Consider the following 18,367-nt stretch of genomic DNA (forward strand, 5'->3'; position numbering starts at 1 on the left):
GGGCAATAGTGGTGGCTTGGCTTACTGTAGGTGCTGCAGCCAATCTAGTTCAGAGGATGTGTTCTGTGGCTTCTTGGACTGTCCTAGCAAGTGTGTCCTGTAATGGAAAACTGCTTTTTTCACCTTTCCAATTCTTTCTCTGGGGTGGTTGACTAGACAGGTGTTAGAATTGTCTCCTATCTGACTAGATCCTGATGTTCTCGCAGTATGGCTGGCTGGTGAACTGCAAACAAATCTGGGTTCTTCTGGCTTAACAGTAGCCCTCTCTTTCTGCACTGCTAGCTGGCTATGGGCCTCAGACTAGATACTCATTTGCCATTCACTCAGTTTAGCATGCTGTGAGAACTAGCCTTTCAATCCCCCCTCCTCTTTTCTCCAGCAAGGAAGTAATCCTGCTAAAAGCTAAGCCTGGCTTCTCAGAAGTTTGAGGAAGAACCAACTGTATCATCAGCGTAGCATGGTCATTGCTGGCCTTTGATTCAAGCTGGTTTCTCTTGCCAACACCTGACTCTTCCTTTTTTGGGGGGGAGAGGTACCACTCTAATGAAAGGAGAGGGAGAATATTATCCCATTTTTTTTGGTGGGACTTCACAAGCTCCTAAGATCTAATGAGGGCTTATTAGAGGGTCTCTGTAGCTTTTAACAAGGCAGTGGCTTTTTTTAATTTTTGCCTCAGCCACTGGAGGCTCCTTCCATGAGGTCAGTGCTGGTTGGCTGGTGACTGGTCATGTCTGTCTGTCTGGGTTATACAACTGCTTGTCCCTTATGCAAGGCTGCTGACTCACAAAGTCAACGTGCTTCAATTCCTGCATGGTCAAAGCCCATCTCTGGGAACAGTTTCCTGCCAAATGTTTGAGCCATCATGTTCTCAAAGACAAAGTATTCGCTGATCTCTCTTTATAGGTTACACCCAACAGAAATCTTCCAGGTTGTTTTCTAATACAACATACCCAGATGTCTTCAATAGTTGATGACCAGGTGAAAAATTTCCCCATTGCAGGACAAATCCGGTCCCTGACATTTACCTTTCCCGGGTTCACTAAACTTCCAGGCTCCCAGGCTTTTTTTCACTGGAATTGTAGCCCTGGTAGAATCCACTTCCCTTTAATTAATTTTCTTAGAATATTTCTGTTAGGTTTAGTTCCTCATAGTTTCTGGAAACACCTGAATCTATCACCAAGGTACGCTCTGAACTTGGTTGGAATATCTGGGCCCAAGCTCCTATTTTTTCTGAAATATATCCATCTGGTAGTATTTAACCAACTGGGGCTTGAACATATTATTTTCTTCCTTGTTTCTTCAGCATCCCTTTTTTCCCCCTTTTATGTTATATCTTTTAAACCTTAAGCCCCCAAACACAAATTCTCCCCTTCCTTCAACTGATTCTATGGTAACCTTGTCTGGAAACCTCTGGGGCTGAAAATCAGGATAAAAATGCTTCAACTACAGTAGAATAACATTTATTTATTTATTTAGAAAATGTATATGGCTGTCCATCTTGAATAAATACTTCTGGGTGGCTAACAGTATGATAAAATCCCTGTAAACAAAGCAAGAAATGCTGTTAAAAAATAACTGTAATACAGTAACCAAGGCGCTGCATAACTCACTCACAACACACAAACAGAGAAAATGTAAGTCTCTTCTATTTTTTTTATATTCCAAAACTACTTTTAAAAAGTATTGCTCCAGCTGTTATTCCCTTAGGTCACACGGTGATCCCAGCTATACCCCAGAAAAGGAAAGTGCAGAACAAGGAAAGCTTCAGAGCCCAGAGAAAAAGCATTTCAGCCCTCCTTCCCTTCATTATGGGCTCCACTAACATCCTGGCCTGATGCCTAGGAGAAAAGCCAAGTCTTCACGGTCTTTCAGAAGGCGAAGAAACTTGGACCCTCTGGATCTCGGGGGGATCTTGGATCTCAGGGGGAGGCTGTTCCATAGGGTAGGTGCCACAACAGAGAAGGCACATCTCCTGGGTACCCCTAGATGGCACTGTTTCATAGAAGGGACCTGAAGCATGCCACTCTGTTGGGTTGGGCAGAAACCTTCAGAGACACATTATGATGGTAATTGTTGTAACTGCAGTGTAAGTGCCAAAATGAAGGGAAGGAAGGCTGAAATGCTTTTTCTCTGGGCTCTGAAGCTTTCCTTGTTCTGCGCTTTCCTTTCCTGGGGTATAGCTGGGATCACCGTGCGACCTAAGGGAACAACAGCTGGAGCAATACTTTTTAAAAGTAGTTTTGGAATATAAAAAAATAGAAGAGAAAGACTTACATTTCCTCTGTCCAATATTTTTAATTCAGTTTTAACCGAGGTTTTTTTTAGGGAATTGAGAGGACCTGGAGTAACGTCTGCTTTCTTGAATTCCTTACTCCATCCACAGCACTTCCTGGAACCTTCTGCACTTCCAAATAGCTTGCCAGCTGGTAGCTTCCTCTGCTTCAGGTGTGGCTTTTATCTTCTGAAAATGAGGAAAAAAGATAAATATGGCTACTTCCTGCATGCCAACATGAAAGAAAACTAAATCAAAGGAAAAACCACTCAGTAACAAAGATACTTTTGGGGTCCTGCCTTCGCCTGTAAATTTCAACTGTGGAAGCTTTCAGCAGCTCTTCTGTCACCAGATGAGTCAATCTGCAGAGAACATGTTGTTTTTGCAAAAAGCACCTACCAACTTCACTTGATTTTGTTGACATTTTCAAAGAGCATTTAGAACCACGTTTTAACTGCCCTATCAAGCAGATCTGATTTGGGATAAAGGAATCACTCACCATTTATGTAACACAACCTCAGTTAAAACCAGCTGTTTTGGTTTGTTTTTCCTTATGGGGAGATAGATGGAATAAGACCACTTGAGTCTCATGCAGAAAATTCTTGAAAACAGTTCCCAAATAAATTATAGACAATTGCCAAATTCTTGTTTCTGGCACAATCATACGTTCAATGGATTTAAAAATAGTTAACCAACATACCAAGATTAATACATTAGTTGGATGGTTGAATTTTATTCAGATTTGGATGCACATTGTCAGGTATGCTTGCAAAGGCAGCACAGATGTATAGCATTCAGTATACATCTCGTCAATCTCAGTTTTTGCTAGACATTTGGCTTCCCTCAAAAATCCTTAGATGTTTTAACAACAGAAAGCCTTCATATTTATATTGATTTTTTTCAGAAACTCTCCTTTCCTGCTTTTCTCCTTAGTAACTGTTTCTTGCTTTCCACTTCACCTGTTTTCTGTTTCATTTCTCTTCCTGTTCATGTCATTTCACTGTGTTTTATATATATAATTTTATGGTGCTAAACAAACAGAAAGTGTAACTGCATATAACTATTAAGAAACAACGGTATCAATTAAACAGTATTAACTTCAAACTTAACAAACATAAACATTTTAAAAATAGGAGGCAGGATAATTAAGTACGTTTGCCACCTTGAGTTATATATTAAAAAGCAATAATAATAATAATAGGAAAAAAGGAAAAAAGATATTGAAATTAAATTATAAATAGAACAATTCCAAAAATGTTAACCAAAAGTCCTATTTTCTCCTTGGTTGAAGTCAGATCACTGTATTAATGGTTTGTCTTTTCATCTCTCCTCACTGTCAAATTCTTTTTTTTCTCCATGATTTATGAAGCAAATTCCCAGCTGTGTTTTAGGAACTGCGTTTCCCAGCATTTCCCAGTGGTTGCAGATCAATACAGGTCCCTGTTCTGTTACAGCTCTTCCTTGCTTTGGGCTTTGTCTGATCCAGTGATTTGCAACAGTCCACAATGGCCACCATATGCCTAATAAAACCAGGTAGATGTACCAAAAATGCCAGTCAACTTATTTCATTTCCAGCTTAGGTCTGGCTTGATTGGTGTCCTCTTGACTTTAAAAGCCAGGCAAAGTGCCATTCATGCAAACTTATGGGCAATTTGTTTTCTTTTCAAGCCTTCCCTATGATATTTGCAGGTGATTGGCTGCTAGGGGTCTAATCACTTACTTCTTATGCTGTTGACATCATCTGATTTGACTTTGGAGAGGAACTTGTGTGTGTGTGTATGTTTGTGTGTGTGTCTGGATTTTTTTTGTATCTGAAGTAAACTTGAACCATGATCCCATCTCTATTTATCTAAGAGTGACTTCAGTTGAATGCAGTGAGGTTTACTTTTGAATAGAAATTTATAGAATTATTCTCTCATCTATCCGTCTGTATTTTGGATGAGAAATGGAAATACTATAGTTTAAGTCTAGCAAGAAAATTCACGTTTACCTCTCCCACCTTTGCAGCTATATGCTGGTAGAAGGCACCATGGATATACTGAAACCCCTTCTGGAGGGTAGCTATGGTAGTCTGTTGCAACATAAATAACGAAGACCCTGGTGATATCCTAACAACAATTAAAATTCTTATTATGCGTTCAGTTCGCTTCATCAGATATGTTAAGAATGGCAAACCTCACTGTGTTCAATGAGCCTTATTTTCTAGTTCATTTAGGATTACAGCCTTTCTCTACACTTTACAGTGTGTGTGTGTGTGTGTGTGTACACACAGTATATATATAGAGAAGCACACACATACACAAAAGTACACACACTGCAGAGGAGAAACAGACACTCCTTCAGTAGGCCGCCAAACAGTGTGTACTTACATTTATACCTTATATAACATTCTTTAAAAAAATATTGTATGTTCCCTGAAGTATTAAGGATCAGCAGACTGACAATTAAAAGGAACAACCATCAGTAAATCAGTAATTACTCTCATCAAAGTGCATGAAACAGCCTTGGTGTTAGCAGTATAGCACTCACTCCCGGAATGGCTGGTCTTTCTTACACATCTCTCTCTGGCCATCCCCTTTGCCTTGCTTCCCCACCTAAGAACTCCTTCAGATTTCTAGAACAATGAGCCACCGGTCCGTTATGTAGCTGTCTGCTCCCAAGGATGGATCATTATACAACAATGGATTCATGCCATGAGTGATTCATGACTTTCTTTCTTGTCCCCAACATTAAGGAGTCAGTGATCCTTGAATATCTTGTGTTAGAGAAAGAATGTGAGATTGAATGGGGGCAAAAGGACAGAATCATCAAGTTTTTCAAGAATTTGACTTTCAGCCTGGCACACACACTCTCTCACATACATACGGACCACAAAATGGGTGGAGACAAATATCCTAGGGTACTACTGGGAAGAGATGCCAGGGGACATGAAGGGGGCATTAAAAAACAAAACAAAACTCTTCTCACCCCTATGGGTGGGGTGTGTGTGTGCGTGTATCCTCTCTCTCTCTGCTGATTCGTATTTTAAACATAAAAAAAGAAATGTAATATTTATGTTACTTATGAATTGGTAATGAATCAGCATACATGTAGATTTTAAAAACTAACAACTATCCAGCATCAAGATAGAATTAAACCACAGAGTTACTAACAGTTATTTGCATTTTTTCTACCCACATTAATTATAGGTTGAACAAGACATTACCTGTTTTTCTACTGATTATGGAAATCTTCTCAACTAGGCATGGATACTTGAGTGAATTTAATTCTCACCCAATTTCTCATTTTTCTGATTACATTTTGGTCCATTCTCACTTCAGTGTGCAAATTTGGCCAAAAGTGAAATAAAAAGGGGTGTATGAAAATTGATATGACGTATTTTTGCATGTGTTTCTTCTAAGAGATGCATTTTTGTACATACTTTTCCTTATGAGACCGATTTTTGGAGAGGATTTTGTTTGACATTTCTTTTCTGCATAATTTTCCTCATATTCATTTTTATGTGTTCCTTATGTGCATACTTTTGAGTTGTAAGCTGTGTTGTACAATTTTAAAATGCGAATTTCAGGATGGAAGTATATACCAATATGCATATAGGTTTGGCAGTGAATATGGGGTCATTTTTGTAACAAATCAGACCAAACAAAATTACTCAACATTCAAATTTAGAAATATATTTTACAAATCGAATGGACACTGAAACTACCACTTGGGAGCTCTCTAATAAATTACAGGATTTCTGTTCTTCAGTGTCCAATTACATGTTCAATTATATTAGATAAAAATTAAAACTGTAATGAGTACTCTACAAGTCCCTTATCTAATACTGGACTAACTTATATTCAGTATTTGGAGGTGGGGGGAAGGCAGATATTCCATTTATTTTATTTTCAGGCCTACCTCCAAATTAAATGTTTTTTAAAAAATAAATATTGGCTTTTTAATTGCAACCTAAGCCTTTGATGGCTGAATTATTGTGTAATTGTTCACATCCAAGTAGGGTGAAAAACACACCTAGGCGTAAAATATAGCACAATAAATCCTTGCCCTATTGTGTCTTATTGCTTAATTAGTCCATGTAATTACATGCTTTAGAATAACCAAAATGGGACTGTGCCATGCGACTCATTAAAACAGAAGCACATTAGGAGCTGCTAAGCGAACTGCAAACTGAAAGTGATTCTGCCACCTGGTTTCATAGGCCAATAACGGTCAAGAGATTGGATGAGAGAAAAGTGAAAAAATCCCAGGAGCCAGCTGAGCAGAAACAAGCAAAACTGCTGGCTGAAACCTGTAATGTGTTTTTAATTGGATCTCTTGTCCTAACCCAGTTTGAAACAAGAACAGCAAATGGAGTGGAGGAGGCGAAGTTCCGTTTCAGGAAACAGCTGGGAGTGGATTTTGCTGGGAGTTGTATTCAGCATCGGGAAGACAGAGAAGGAGACTGAAATGTGTAAAACAGTATGGAGAAGAAGGGAGGCGTGACTGCAAAGTATTAGGATGAGGCAATAACAGTTTTCCTAGACTTTGCTTAATTAATAGCCAAATCTGTTTCCATAATTAGTACTGAGAGCTAGAAGAGGCTTGCTTAAATGAGCACTGATGGTCTGTGATGGCTTGTAACTACTAGCTAATGGGAACACGAAGGGGGCCTTACCAGCAGCTACAAGAAATAACAAGGATTAGCTGAATGCTGCTATAAAGTTGTCTTTCAAGAAATCACCCCAAGCCAATCCATTCAATCCACATGTGGAATCTTATTTATGAGTTTACAGTTCATGCAGAGCTCTGCAAAGTCTACTCCTTAGCACATTGGTGGTTGAGCTGTGTATTGTGAATACATATGGATATAAGAAGGCTGCCAAATGAGATGACATGTATATAATACTGCACCAGTTGGATCACTTCTCTTGGTTTTGTTACCATTCCATAAGCTGGAATCATGGTAGACTCTTGCATGTAGGATCACGGCTGTCAATCAAGGAGGGTGGGCCAAATCTAAAAGAAGACAGGCGCTGTAGAGATTGAAGCCTTACCCCTTTTGTAAGTGTGTATAACACCAACCCACATATAAAAGTGCTGGGCTTGGATCATGGTGGTGAATCCACCATTTTGCAGATTTTGACTCCTCCCTCTGGATGCTGCTGTACAGGACCCTGATGCACATCCTTACTACAGATTATTGTATTTTTGTACTACACTGTTTATTGCCTATTCATAGATTCTTATCAACGTATCTTGAGTAAGCATCCCTGAAAATGCATTTTAGTTATACAGTAAAGATCTGTCTTGTTGCTTTCTTCCTTCCTATGCCCATAGAGATTTTACAAAAATTAAAGAAGTATTATAAAGAGATGATGTTGTTTGTTTACAGTATTTATCAGAAAGATTTGTATGTCGACTAATTCACCACCAGACTCTACAAATAAGGTTTACTTACCTTACAGGAAGGGATAGCTATGTTTTCAGAGACTGTGTGATTCCCCAGTTTTAAATCTAAAAAATTCTCAGCATCTTGCCCTGATAGGTCATGTGAGAATGCTGAAATTCAAAAAGATTTGGAGAGGGTTTTGTTATTTTTATTTATTTCTTTATTTTAAATTGTGGTGGTGCACAGACCACATTGACAATGCCTGCCTTACAGGATTGTTGCAAGAAGTAAAATCCTAGATGAGATGGATGATCAGGATTGCTTTCAATCAGGATTCAGGCCTGGGCATGGGACTGAGACTGCACTGGGTGCTCTTGTGGATGACCTGTGACAGGTGTTGGAGGAGGATGGCACACTTGTCCTCATCCTGCTAGATCTGTCAGCTGCATTTAATACCATCAGTCATAGAATCCTTTTGAACCATCGGTGAGGGTTGGAGATTCAAGGCACTGTGCAGAAGTGGTTCAGCTCCTTCCTGAATGGGCAGTTCCAATCAGTGTTGTAGGGCTTGGCCTTCTCCACCATCCTGCTTAACGTTTCCATGGAGCTGCTGGGAGAGGTCATCTGTCAGTTCAGGGTGAGGTGTCATCAGTGTGATGTGGATATGCAGCTGTACATCTCCACCCCAGCCATATAGAAGTTGCAGTGGATGGGGCAGAATAGACTCTCAAGATAGATTCAAGATTCTAAGATTGAGTTACTGTTGGAATAGAAATCTCATGGCTCCATGGGTATTTCAGCTATTTATTTATTTATTTGATTTATATTACTGCCCCTCTCCCCCAATGGGGGACTCTGGACAGGGCTTGTCATGTGCGCCGTTTCAATGTATTCGATGCATCGTAACGTTCCGCATGTCATTAATTGGATGCGTGTTGCATTTGTCTAGGGAGGATGGGAACGATTATATTTTGGCTTTGCTTTGGAATGTGTTTGTGTTATCTACTGCGCTCAAGGTTACTTTCCCAGGCTAGCAACTCTGACGATTGCTAGCACCTGTGCCGGGCGGGGCTGTTATGAGGGAGGCGGGATACGTTTGAAGCAAGGGTTTAAGTTTGTATTTGGCGCGCTTTTGCTCATTCTCAGCTTTCTCTGTAATTGCTTTTAGTACTCTAATAAATCAGATTTCATTTAGCATCCTCTTGTGAGTCTGAGTATTTGGGGCTGGGGCAATCATTACATAAAGCTGAGAATCTCAGTTCCTAACTCCGCTGGCCCCTGTCCAAGGAAGACAAGCGTCTAACTTGTGAGGGAGAGAGCCCGCGATGACCGAGCCCGAAATCGTGATGATGGAGGAAGGGGAACCGGACTCGACCGTGAGGCCGTCCGGCCGACCGTCCCAAGGAGGGGAGCTGTCCGCCATCAGAGAGGAGGCGAGCTCCGGGTCGGAGAGCGAAGCCGGGGGGCTGAAAACGGCCCCGGAGACCACCGTGAATTCTCCGGGTGAGCTGCTCACCTGGGATGAGACCCGAGGAGATGCCACAGCAGCGGGGGGCCCATCCTGGAGGCAGAGATACCCTTTATCCCCCAACGTGGTGCAGGTGCAGCCAACGGAGGGCTCACCCACTCCGGATCGAATCAGAGTGCTGGAGTCGAAAATGGATTCGTTGGAGGCTATTCTGAAACAGCTGAGCTTGGATGTAACCTCGATGCGAGAGCTCCGGGAAGAATCCAGCCAGAGGTATTCAACCCCTTCCTCCCAGGGGCTGACCCCGGAACGGCGACGGGTGGTGCGGAGGCGCGAAGGGGACCAGTCGGTCCAGATGGAAATCGCAGCAGCGCCCGGGCGATCGCCCCGGGGCCCCGTGCCGCTCCGAGTCAGGGAAGCACCAGCTGCTGCAGCCCCGGTGGTGGGGCGCAGCCCGGCGGGAGGCGGTATGCGAGACTTCCCTGTCAAGTTTGATGGGGACCCGACCAAGCTCTCGTTCTTCCTGACTAATGCGAAAGCTTATATGGAAGAATGGGGGGGGGGGGGTTTTCCAATCGGAGAAGGCAAGAATCATCACCATTGCCACCAAACTGAAGGGGAGGGCGGCAGACTGGTATGTCCAGATGTGCCAGTCGGAAGCGCCTGAACTTGAAAATCTCGAGGAGTTCCTCTGGGCGTTGAAGCAACACTTCGAGGACCCCTTAGCAAAGGAGAGAGCAAAGCGAGCCCTGAAGGAACTCAAGCAGGGGTTCCGATCAGTGGCCGATTATGCTTTGGAGTTTAAAGCGCTAGCTGGGAAGGTGGATGACTGGTCCCAAGCAACCATTATCGAGCTCTTCAAAGATGGCTTGAATACCGAGGTGCTGCGCTGGTCCCTGGGGAGGGACGACCCATACACGCTGTATGAGTGGATCCTGCTAGCAGGAAGGGCTGAACATGCCCAAGAGGTCTTTGCCCAGCGGAAGACCGTCAAGTCGGGGCGGGAGATGAAGCCCAGCCGCACATCGACCACCGGGGGAAAACCGGGACAGCGACCCTGGGACGAGGAGCGTGAGAAGCGGTATGCCAAAGGATTGTGCCTGAGATGCGGTAAGGAGGGGCATAGAGTGGCAGCATGCCCGAAGGCAAAGGTGGAGGAACGGCCCGGAAAACCGCTGGCGAAGTCCCCTGCGGTGCCGAGGAAACAGAAAGCTGCGGTGGCTGAGACCGAGGGAGACGATGTGATGTTCTACGAAATTGAAGGGGAGACCGAAATCCCGCAACCGGCGGGAAACGCCAGCCACCTGCTCTAAAGGGCGCCGCTGGGCAGGTGGTAGAAGACGGGCGCGAGCCTCCAGCGGTGAGTGGCACTTACCGCATACTCATGGTGAAATTGAAATTGGGTTCACAAGTCAAGACGGTGGAAGTATGGGCCATGATTGATTCGGGGTGTTCCCGGTGTCTGATGCACCCCGACGTGGTGGCGGCTTTGGAGCTCCCCACTTTTCCCCTACAAAGACCCATCGCATTTACTCAATTGGATGGGTCCATGGCAGGGGGCAAACCGGTCACCCACTTTACAGGGCGGGTAGCCTTGCAGTTGGGCAGTCACCAGGAAGGGTTGTCTTTTGTCGTGGCTCCCGTAGGGGGCCCATTGGTGGTGTTGGGGGTACCATGGTTGGTGCAGCAAAACCCCCAAATAAACTGGGTCTACCGGACCATCACATTTAGGGATGGGTTTTATCAAGCAGCAGAGGGGAAGGGTGCCCCAGAGGAGATGGTGGGGGTTGCGGCAGCTGCGACTCCGCCTTACCCGGCCTCTCCTCTGGAGGGCTTGCCGGCCGAGTACAGGATGTTTGCTGATGTATTCGGTGAAAAGGAAGCTGACCAGTTGCCCCCCCATCGAAAGACGGACTGTGCCATAGAACTGCTGCCCAACACTCAATTGCCTAAACCAAAAATTTATTCCATGACGCAAAAGGAACTGACTTTGTTGAGGGAATTTGTGGACAAAAATTTGGCGCGCGGATTCATTGAGCCGGCGAATTCACCCGTGGGGGCGCCGGTTCTTTTCCGCCCAAAAAAGGATGGGACATTGAGACTTTGTACGGACTTCCGCGGATTAAATGCCGTCTCAATTTCCAACAAATATCCCTTGCCATTGATAAAGGACATGTTGTCACATCTCGCCAAAGGCAAGATTTTCTCTAAACTGGATTTAAGAGAAGCCTACTATCGTGTACGAATCAAGGAGGGTGATGAGTGGAAAACTGCATTCAATTGCCCGTTGGGAGCCTTCCAGTATAAGGTGTTGCCGTTTGGGTTGGCTGGGGCCCCTGGGGTATTTATGCAATTAATCAATGAAGTTTTGCATGAACATCTGTTTAAAGGTGTACTGGTGTATTTGGATGATGTATTGATTTATACGGAAACCATGAAAGAGCATGTAGCTCTGGTAAAGAAAGTCTTGTGTAAACTCAGATCTGCTGAATTGTATGCAAAGCTATCCAAATGTGCCTTCCATCAGACCCAAATTGACTACTTGGGGTATAGGATTTCTGATAAAGGTATAGAAATGGACCCTGCCAAGGTACAGGCTATCATGGACTGGGAGAGTCCCCGTACCCGCAGGCAACTTCAAAGTTTCTTGGGGTTCAGCAACTATTACAGATTATTCATAAGGGGGTTCGCTGAGATTGCCTTGCCCCTAACGGACCTGCTTCGAACGAAAGGGGTGGGAGATACTAGGCGAGTCAAGAATCCCGGAGCGTTGTTGAGGTGGACGCCTGCTTGTCAGACGGCGTTTGAGCGGCTGAAAGCAGCTTTCGTCAAAGAGCCCATTTTACAACACCCTGATCCTTCAAAGCCCTTTGTTGTACAGGCTGATGCCTCCGATTATTCTATTGGCGCATTGTTGATGCAAAAAGACGAGGCAGGATGCCTCAAGCCCTGTGCGTATTTATCCCGCAAGTTCTCCGAAACTGAGAGGCGTTGGCATGTTTGGGAAAAGGAGGCATTTGCAGTGAAAGCTGCATTAGAGGCTTGGCGGCATCTGCTGGAAGGGGCTAATCACCCCTTTGAGGTATGGACTGATCATAAAAACTTGGAGGCACTTAGTACCCCTCGAAAACTGAGCCCTAAACAGGTTCGTTGGGCTCAATTTTTCAATCGATTCAATTTTCAGTTCAAATTTATTCCAGGGAAAAAGAACTTCTTGGCTGATGCCTTGTCAAGGCAACCTCAAGACTCTGGGGCGGCGCCAGATGTGGTGAGCACCCTATGGTCGGCGCCCCAATTGGGCATGCAAGCTGTGACGCGTAGCCAAACGCGCGCGCAACAACCGCCCACCACAAGCGCTGCTCAGCCAAGCTCTTTGTCAATTCCCTCCCAATTGCAACAAAAGTTTTTAAAAGAATTAAAAACGGATACTTGGTTGCTGGCGAATAAAGACAATGTTACTTTTGACAGAGGCTTCGCTTGGAAGTCCGACCGCCTCTACGTTCCTGAAAGCCTCCGAAAAGACGTGTTAACACGTTCACACGATGACAAACTCGCGGGTCACTTCGGTTTTGTAAAAACCTTGCACCTCGTTCGGAGGCAATTCTGGTGGCCCACATTACGTAAGGATGTCAAAGACTACATTGCTTCCTGCACTGTTTGTGCAATGTCCAAACGCAAGGTGGGCAAGCCCCAGGGGCTGTTGCAGCCGGTAGCAGCCCCCTCTTCCCCTTGGGAAGAAATCTCCATGGATTTTATTGTAGAGCTACCACCCAGCCAACGCAAAACGGTCATTTGGGTGGTCAAAGATTATTTCTCCAAACAAGCCCACTTTATTCCCTGCGTGTCCATTCCGTCAGCGCGTCAATTAGCCCGCCTATTCCTTGTACACGTGTACAGGCTACACGGATGTCCCTCCCGCTTGATTTCAGACAGAGGTACACAATTTACCTCTCAGTTTTGGCGGGCGTTTCTCAAGCTGTTAGGCACGAAGCAAGCCCTCTCCACGGCTTGGCATCCTCAAACGGACGGGGCCACTGAGGCGGTTAACTCCACTCTAGAGCAGTACCTGCGCGCTTTTGTGAATTATCAGCAGGACAATTGGGTAGACCTTCTACCGTTTGCTGAAGTGGCTTACAACAATGCCGTGCATCAAAGCACTGGACAGACCCCGTTTCGGGTGGCTCTGGGTAAAGACTTTGTTCCTATCACTGATCTCCCACAACCTCCTGCAGGTGCGGTCACTACAGATGATTGGTCAACACAACTGGCTGACTCTTGGCCAATGATTCAAAATGCATTGGCTGATGCTCAAGCGGATTATAAATTGTATGCTGATCGGAAGCGGGCCCCCCAACCTGCATTCCAAGTTGGGGACTCAGTGTACCTTTCTACCAAGTTTATCAAGTCATCACAACCTTCCAAGAAACTTGCACCTAAGTTTGTGGGTCCTTTCCCAATTGTAGCTCAGATCAACCCTGTGACTTTTAAACTTGATTTGCCTCATAACCTGAAACGCTTACACCCTGTTTTTCATTGCAGCTTACTCAAACCGACTATTCCTTCTGATCGTTGGCATCGGCAACCTCCACCTCCCACCCCCATCATGATTGATGGTCAACAACACTTTGAAGTTAAAGAAATTTTGGACTCTAGACGCCTTCGCAATACTTTGCAATATTTAGTTCGTTGGAAGCATTTCCCTCATCCTGAGTGGGTCGCTGCATCAGATGTGGCTTCCCCGGTTTTAGTGGCCCATTTCCACTCCGCTTATCCCTCGAAACCAGGTCCCTAGGGGTATTTTTGGAGGGCGGTATGTCATGTGCGCCGTTTCAATGTATTCGATGCATCGTAACGTTCCGCATGTCATTAATTGGATGCGTGTTGCATTTGTCTAGGGAGGATGGGAACGATTATATTTTGGCTTTGCTTTGGAATGTGTTTGTGTTATCTACTGCGCTCAAGGTTACTTTCCCAGGCTAGCAACTCTGACGATTGCTAGCACCTGTGCCGGGCGGGGCTGTTATGAGGGAGGCGGGATACGTTTGAAGCAAGGGTTTAAGTTTGTATTTGGCGCGCTTTTGCTCATTCTCAGCTTTCTCTGTAATTGCTTTTAGTACTCTAATAAATCAGATTTCATTTAGCATCCTCTTGTGAGTCTGAGTATTTGGGGCTGGGGCAATCATTACAGGGCTGCTCTGCCCCTGAAAGAGCTTGTATGTAATCTGGGGGTTCACCTGGATGCTTGGTTCCTGCTGAACAGCAGGTGGAACTTGTGGCCAGGAAAGCCTTTAGCCAGCTTTGGGGGCTCCATCAGCTGCACCTATTCCTAGAACAGGTACTGAAAACAGTGTTCCATACCCTTGTCATTTCTCAGACTACTGCAATTGGCTTTCGACAGGGTACCCTTGAAGATGACTCAGAAGCTGTAGTGGGCACAGAATGAATCTGCCTGCCTGCTGATGGCATTAACTGGTTTAGCAGAATGATTTGGCAAAAGCTGCACTGGTTGCCAGTAGGCTTTGGAGCCCAATTCAGCGATCAATAAAGCCCTAGACAACTTGGGCCCTTGCTCCCTGTGGAATCATCTTCTCCATCTCTCCACCCAGCTTTTGGAACCACTTGTCCCTGGAGGTCACGTCTCACCTTTCTCCTTTTAGAAGGTGGTTAAAATTGTCCTTTTCCACTGGGAATTCAGTGAGGGAGATTTTAATTGAAGACACCAGCAGGTAGGGTTTTAGGGGATTAATCTGCTACTCATTTTATGGGTGCTTTCATTTGTGCAGATTGTAAGCTGCATGAAATCACTCAAGTAGGTGGCATATAAATTATAATAAATACATCATAATAAATAAATAAGTGAGGTAATGCAAGTGAAGTTGTTTGGATACTTAAAAGGGCTATTCCAAAGTAAAACACATTAATTCTGCAATACTCTTTTTTTATTATTCCTAAGCAGTAACTTCATTGCAGTCTGAGGGTGGGGGGAATTACCACCCATGGTGATAGTGATGACAGATCACAGGGGCAGAAGAAAGCCTGTGCCTGGCATGTGCAGTTGACAAGGGTGGATGGCAATTAAATTTAAATTTAAGTATTGTAATTTGGAATGCATGTTCATAAGGAAGAATCTGCTGCTGCTGCTGCTGCTGCTGCTGCGCCTTATCTCTTCCTTTTCCCCTAATGCCTAGGGTAGGTAAGGATGGGGAAATAGGTCAATTTCAGCTCTTCTCAGTTTCCTATTTTTGCAAATGTCATATCACTCTCTCTCACTCCAACTCGCTTCACAGGGTGGTTGTTGTGGGGAAGAAAGGAGGAGGAAGGAGTGTTAGGTATGTTCCCCGCCTTGAGTTTTTTATAAAAAATAATAAAGGCGGGATAGTAAATCAATCAATTAATTAATTAATTAAAAACTTGCAAAAACAGTGGAGGGGAAGATTTCTCATATGCATCCATGTTTGCAACTTTGCCTAATGCATACATGTTTTTGTGAACAATTTCTCTGAAATAATGTCTCTTGTGCATTGTTTTCATGATAACATGCATTTTAGAACAGATTTTCACCCAGTTTCTTCTATTTCTTCTCTCATAGCATTCAGGGTAGAGTAAAATCAATGAAATAGTTCAGCTATACAATGGACACATAGATCTACACTAATCCAAAGTAGGTAGCTTTGTTGTGGAATTATACCTTGGATTTGAGAAATCAGCCTGGGGAATGAAGAGGCCATCTCATAGCAGCATGCCAAACACAGCATAAATTGACTCACTCTTTATATGTACTGGGCCAAATGTATCATTCCCATGGTAGTGTCAAACCAATGCAATTTCATCAAGATATTTTTGTTATCCAGGTCAGCTGTATGCCTATCACTCCATAAGAAGGAGCTTGACTTAGTTGGTGTTCACTGGCAATGTATGGGTAGTCCTCGTTTAGTGACTACAATAGGGACTGGCAACTTGGTCATTAAGCAAAGCAGTTGCTAAGTGAAACATCACAATGTTATGATCTTACTTCAGCTTTCCTTTGCTTTACAGACCTGTGAAGGTTGTAATTGTGAGGATTGGTTGCAGCGGTACTTTTTCATCATTGTCATAACTGCAAACAGTCGCTAGACAAGGCAGTCGCTAAATGAGGATTACCTGTAATTAGGTCCATTCTGAGTTCCCTCCTAACTGCTACTTTTGGAGCAATAAATGATAGGGTCAAGCCATGTGCTTGATGGCTTCCAATATATAACTTTTTCTATGGCAATAGATAACACATGGTATGCTTTGGGTTGGATATCGCATGTCTCAGAGTTTTGCCAATCTTCCCTTATAGTTGTCTGAAGGGAAATGAGTAAAATGTTCATATTCAGGTGAGCTCCAGCAGAGTAGCCTAAAGAAGACTTTCCAGCTCACTGAATGCACAATGGGACACAGACTTTTATATCTGTGGGTACATTGTATAGCAGTGGCCCCCAAAGCTATACATTTATCTTGCAGGCTGGCATGCTTTGGAAGGCAGGAACTTTCTGCAAATTCTGCTTGAAATATTCTATTCTCTAAGCCCTAAGTCTCACATTTATTTCTGTTCATCTTGTAATCAAGGTTTCCAAGGCCACTGTGAAGGTTCTTTGACAAAAGTTTATAGCTGAAGCTGTGAAAGAACATTTTTCATCCAATATTAATCTGCCACTGGTTGGGTGAGGTTTGCAGGAGGCAATTAGATGTTTAACATGTGTAGTTTGCTAAAAGACAGACATAGCCTTTCATGCATGCCCTTATACAGTTGGGCTGTAGATTTCAAGGCCAAAAGGTGCATTACGAGATTATTAAGACTAGCCTTGCCCAGGCTGCCTGGGAATTATGGGATTCACAGCCCAACCTACCTCACAGCTTAATTGTGCAGGAAAAACTGAGTAGGAACTAAGCTCACTATGCTGAAGTGGGGGAAAGGTAGCATATACATATAATAAAGAAAATAAAAGTTACAATTAGGGATGGGGAAGAAAATCTGTTTGCTTTTTAATATGAATCCATTTAATTCAGCCTTTCCAAAATAATTTGTGAACCAGTTTTATAGTATCATAAAATTACAAGGTTGGGAGAGATGTCATGAGTTCAACTTCTCACTCAGTGCATGATCTACTAGGGCATCTCTGACAGATGATCTTACAGCCTCTGTCTGAAGATCTCTTGCAAAGGAGAACTCACTCCTTCAGTGGAAGCCTCTTCTACCAGCCAACAGCTCATACAGTCAGAAGGGTCTTTCAAAGCCTAACCTGAATCGGCTTCTGTGTAGTTTAAAACCCATTGATTCTGGTCCTGCCCTCTGGAACAATAGGGAATAGGTCAATTCCCTTCTTTGTGTAAAAGCCCTTCAGATATTTGAAGACTGCTATCATATATTCCCTCAGTTGTCTTTTTGAAGGCTAAGCATATCCAGATCCTTTAAAACCACTTCTCATAGGGCTTGATTTCTAAGCCTTTTACCAGCTTGGTAATCTCCTTTGAACTTGCTCCAATTTGTCACCATCCTTCCTGAATTGTTTGCCCAGGACTCAACCAAATACTCCAATGATCAGGATAAAGTAGAATGGAACAATCACATCCTGGGATCTAGACTCTTATGCTCCTGTTAATGCACTCCAACATAGCATTTCCCTTTTTAGCAATTATAAAGTCAGCCCGTCAAGCTTTATTTATGGTCCAAGACCAAGTCACAAAATTTAAGAAAGTACAGCACACCATTAATACACGTATAAATAACTATGTATAGTACATACACATAGAAAAGGAAAAAACCCTATGAAGTTAACATTTCATAGAAGGAACCAAACAGTTTCTATGAGCAAAGGCTATAAAGAAAAAATTTCCTACTGCCTTCAAAACACCTGGGTATTGGTCATTTAGTAAGGATACCTCACTCTCTTCATCATGAATAAAGTTTATCAGACTAAAGAGCGGATGTCTTAGCTCTGATTGCCAGTGCATGTACAACGGGCACTTAAAAGGATGTGTGAAACAGATTCAGCCTCTATGTTTGAGCAGATACATACCGGATCCTCATGTGGAAGGTCGGCATACTGACCAGCTGTTACCTTATAGTAGGGACAGCATCTGTATGAGCCAAGAGCAGTTATACTACATTGCTGGCTCATGTTTTACTGTGATCGGCAGAAATACCAATATACCTTTCACATATACTATGCCTTAAACTACTAAATATAGTTGCTTTTATTATTATTTTTTTACCCAAAATCACCATCCTTTT

Source organism: Candoia aspera, chromosome 2, assembly GCF_035149785.1.
Source record: "Candoia aspera isolate rCanAsp1 chromosome 2, rCanAsp1.hap2, whole genome shotgun sequence".
Taxonomy (NCBI): domain Eukaryota; kingdom Metazoa; phylum Chordata; class Lepidosauria; order Squamata; family Boidae; genus Candoia; species Candoia aspera.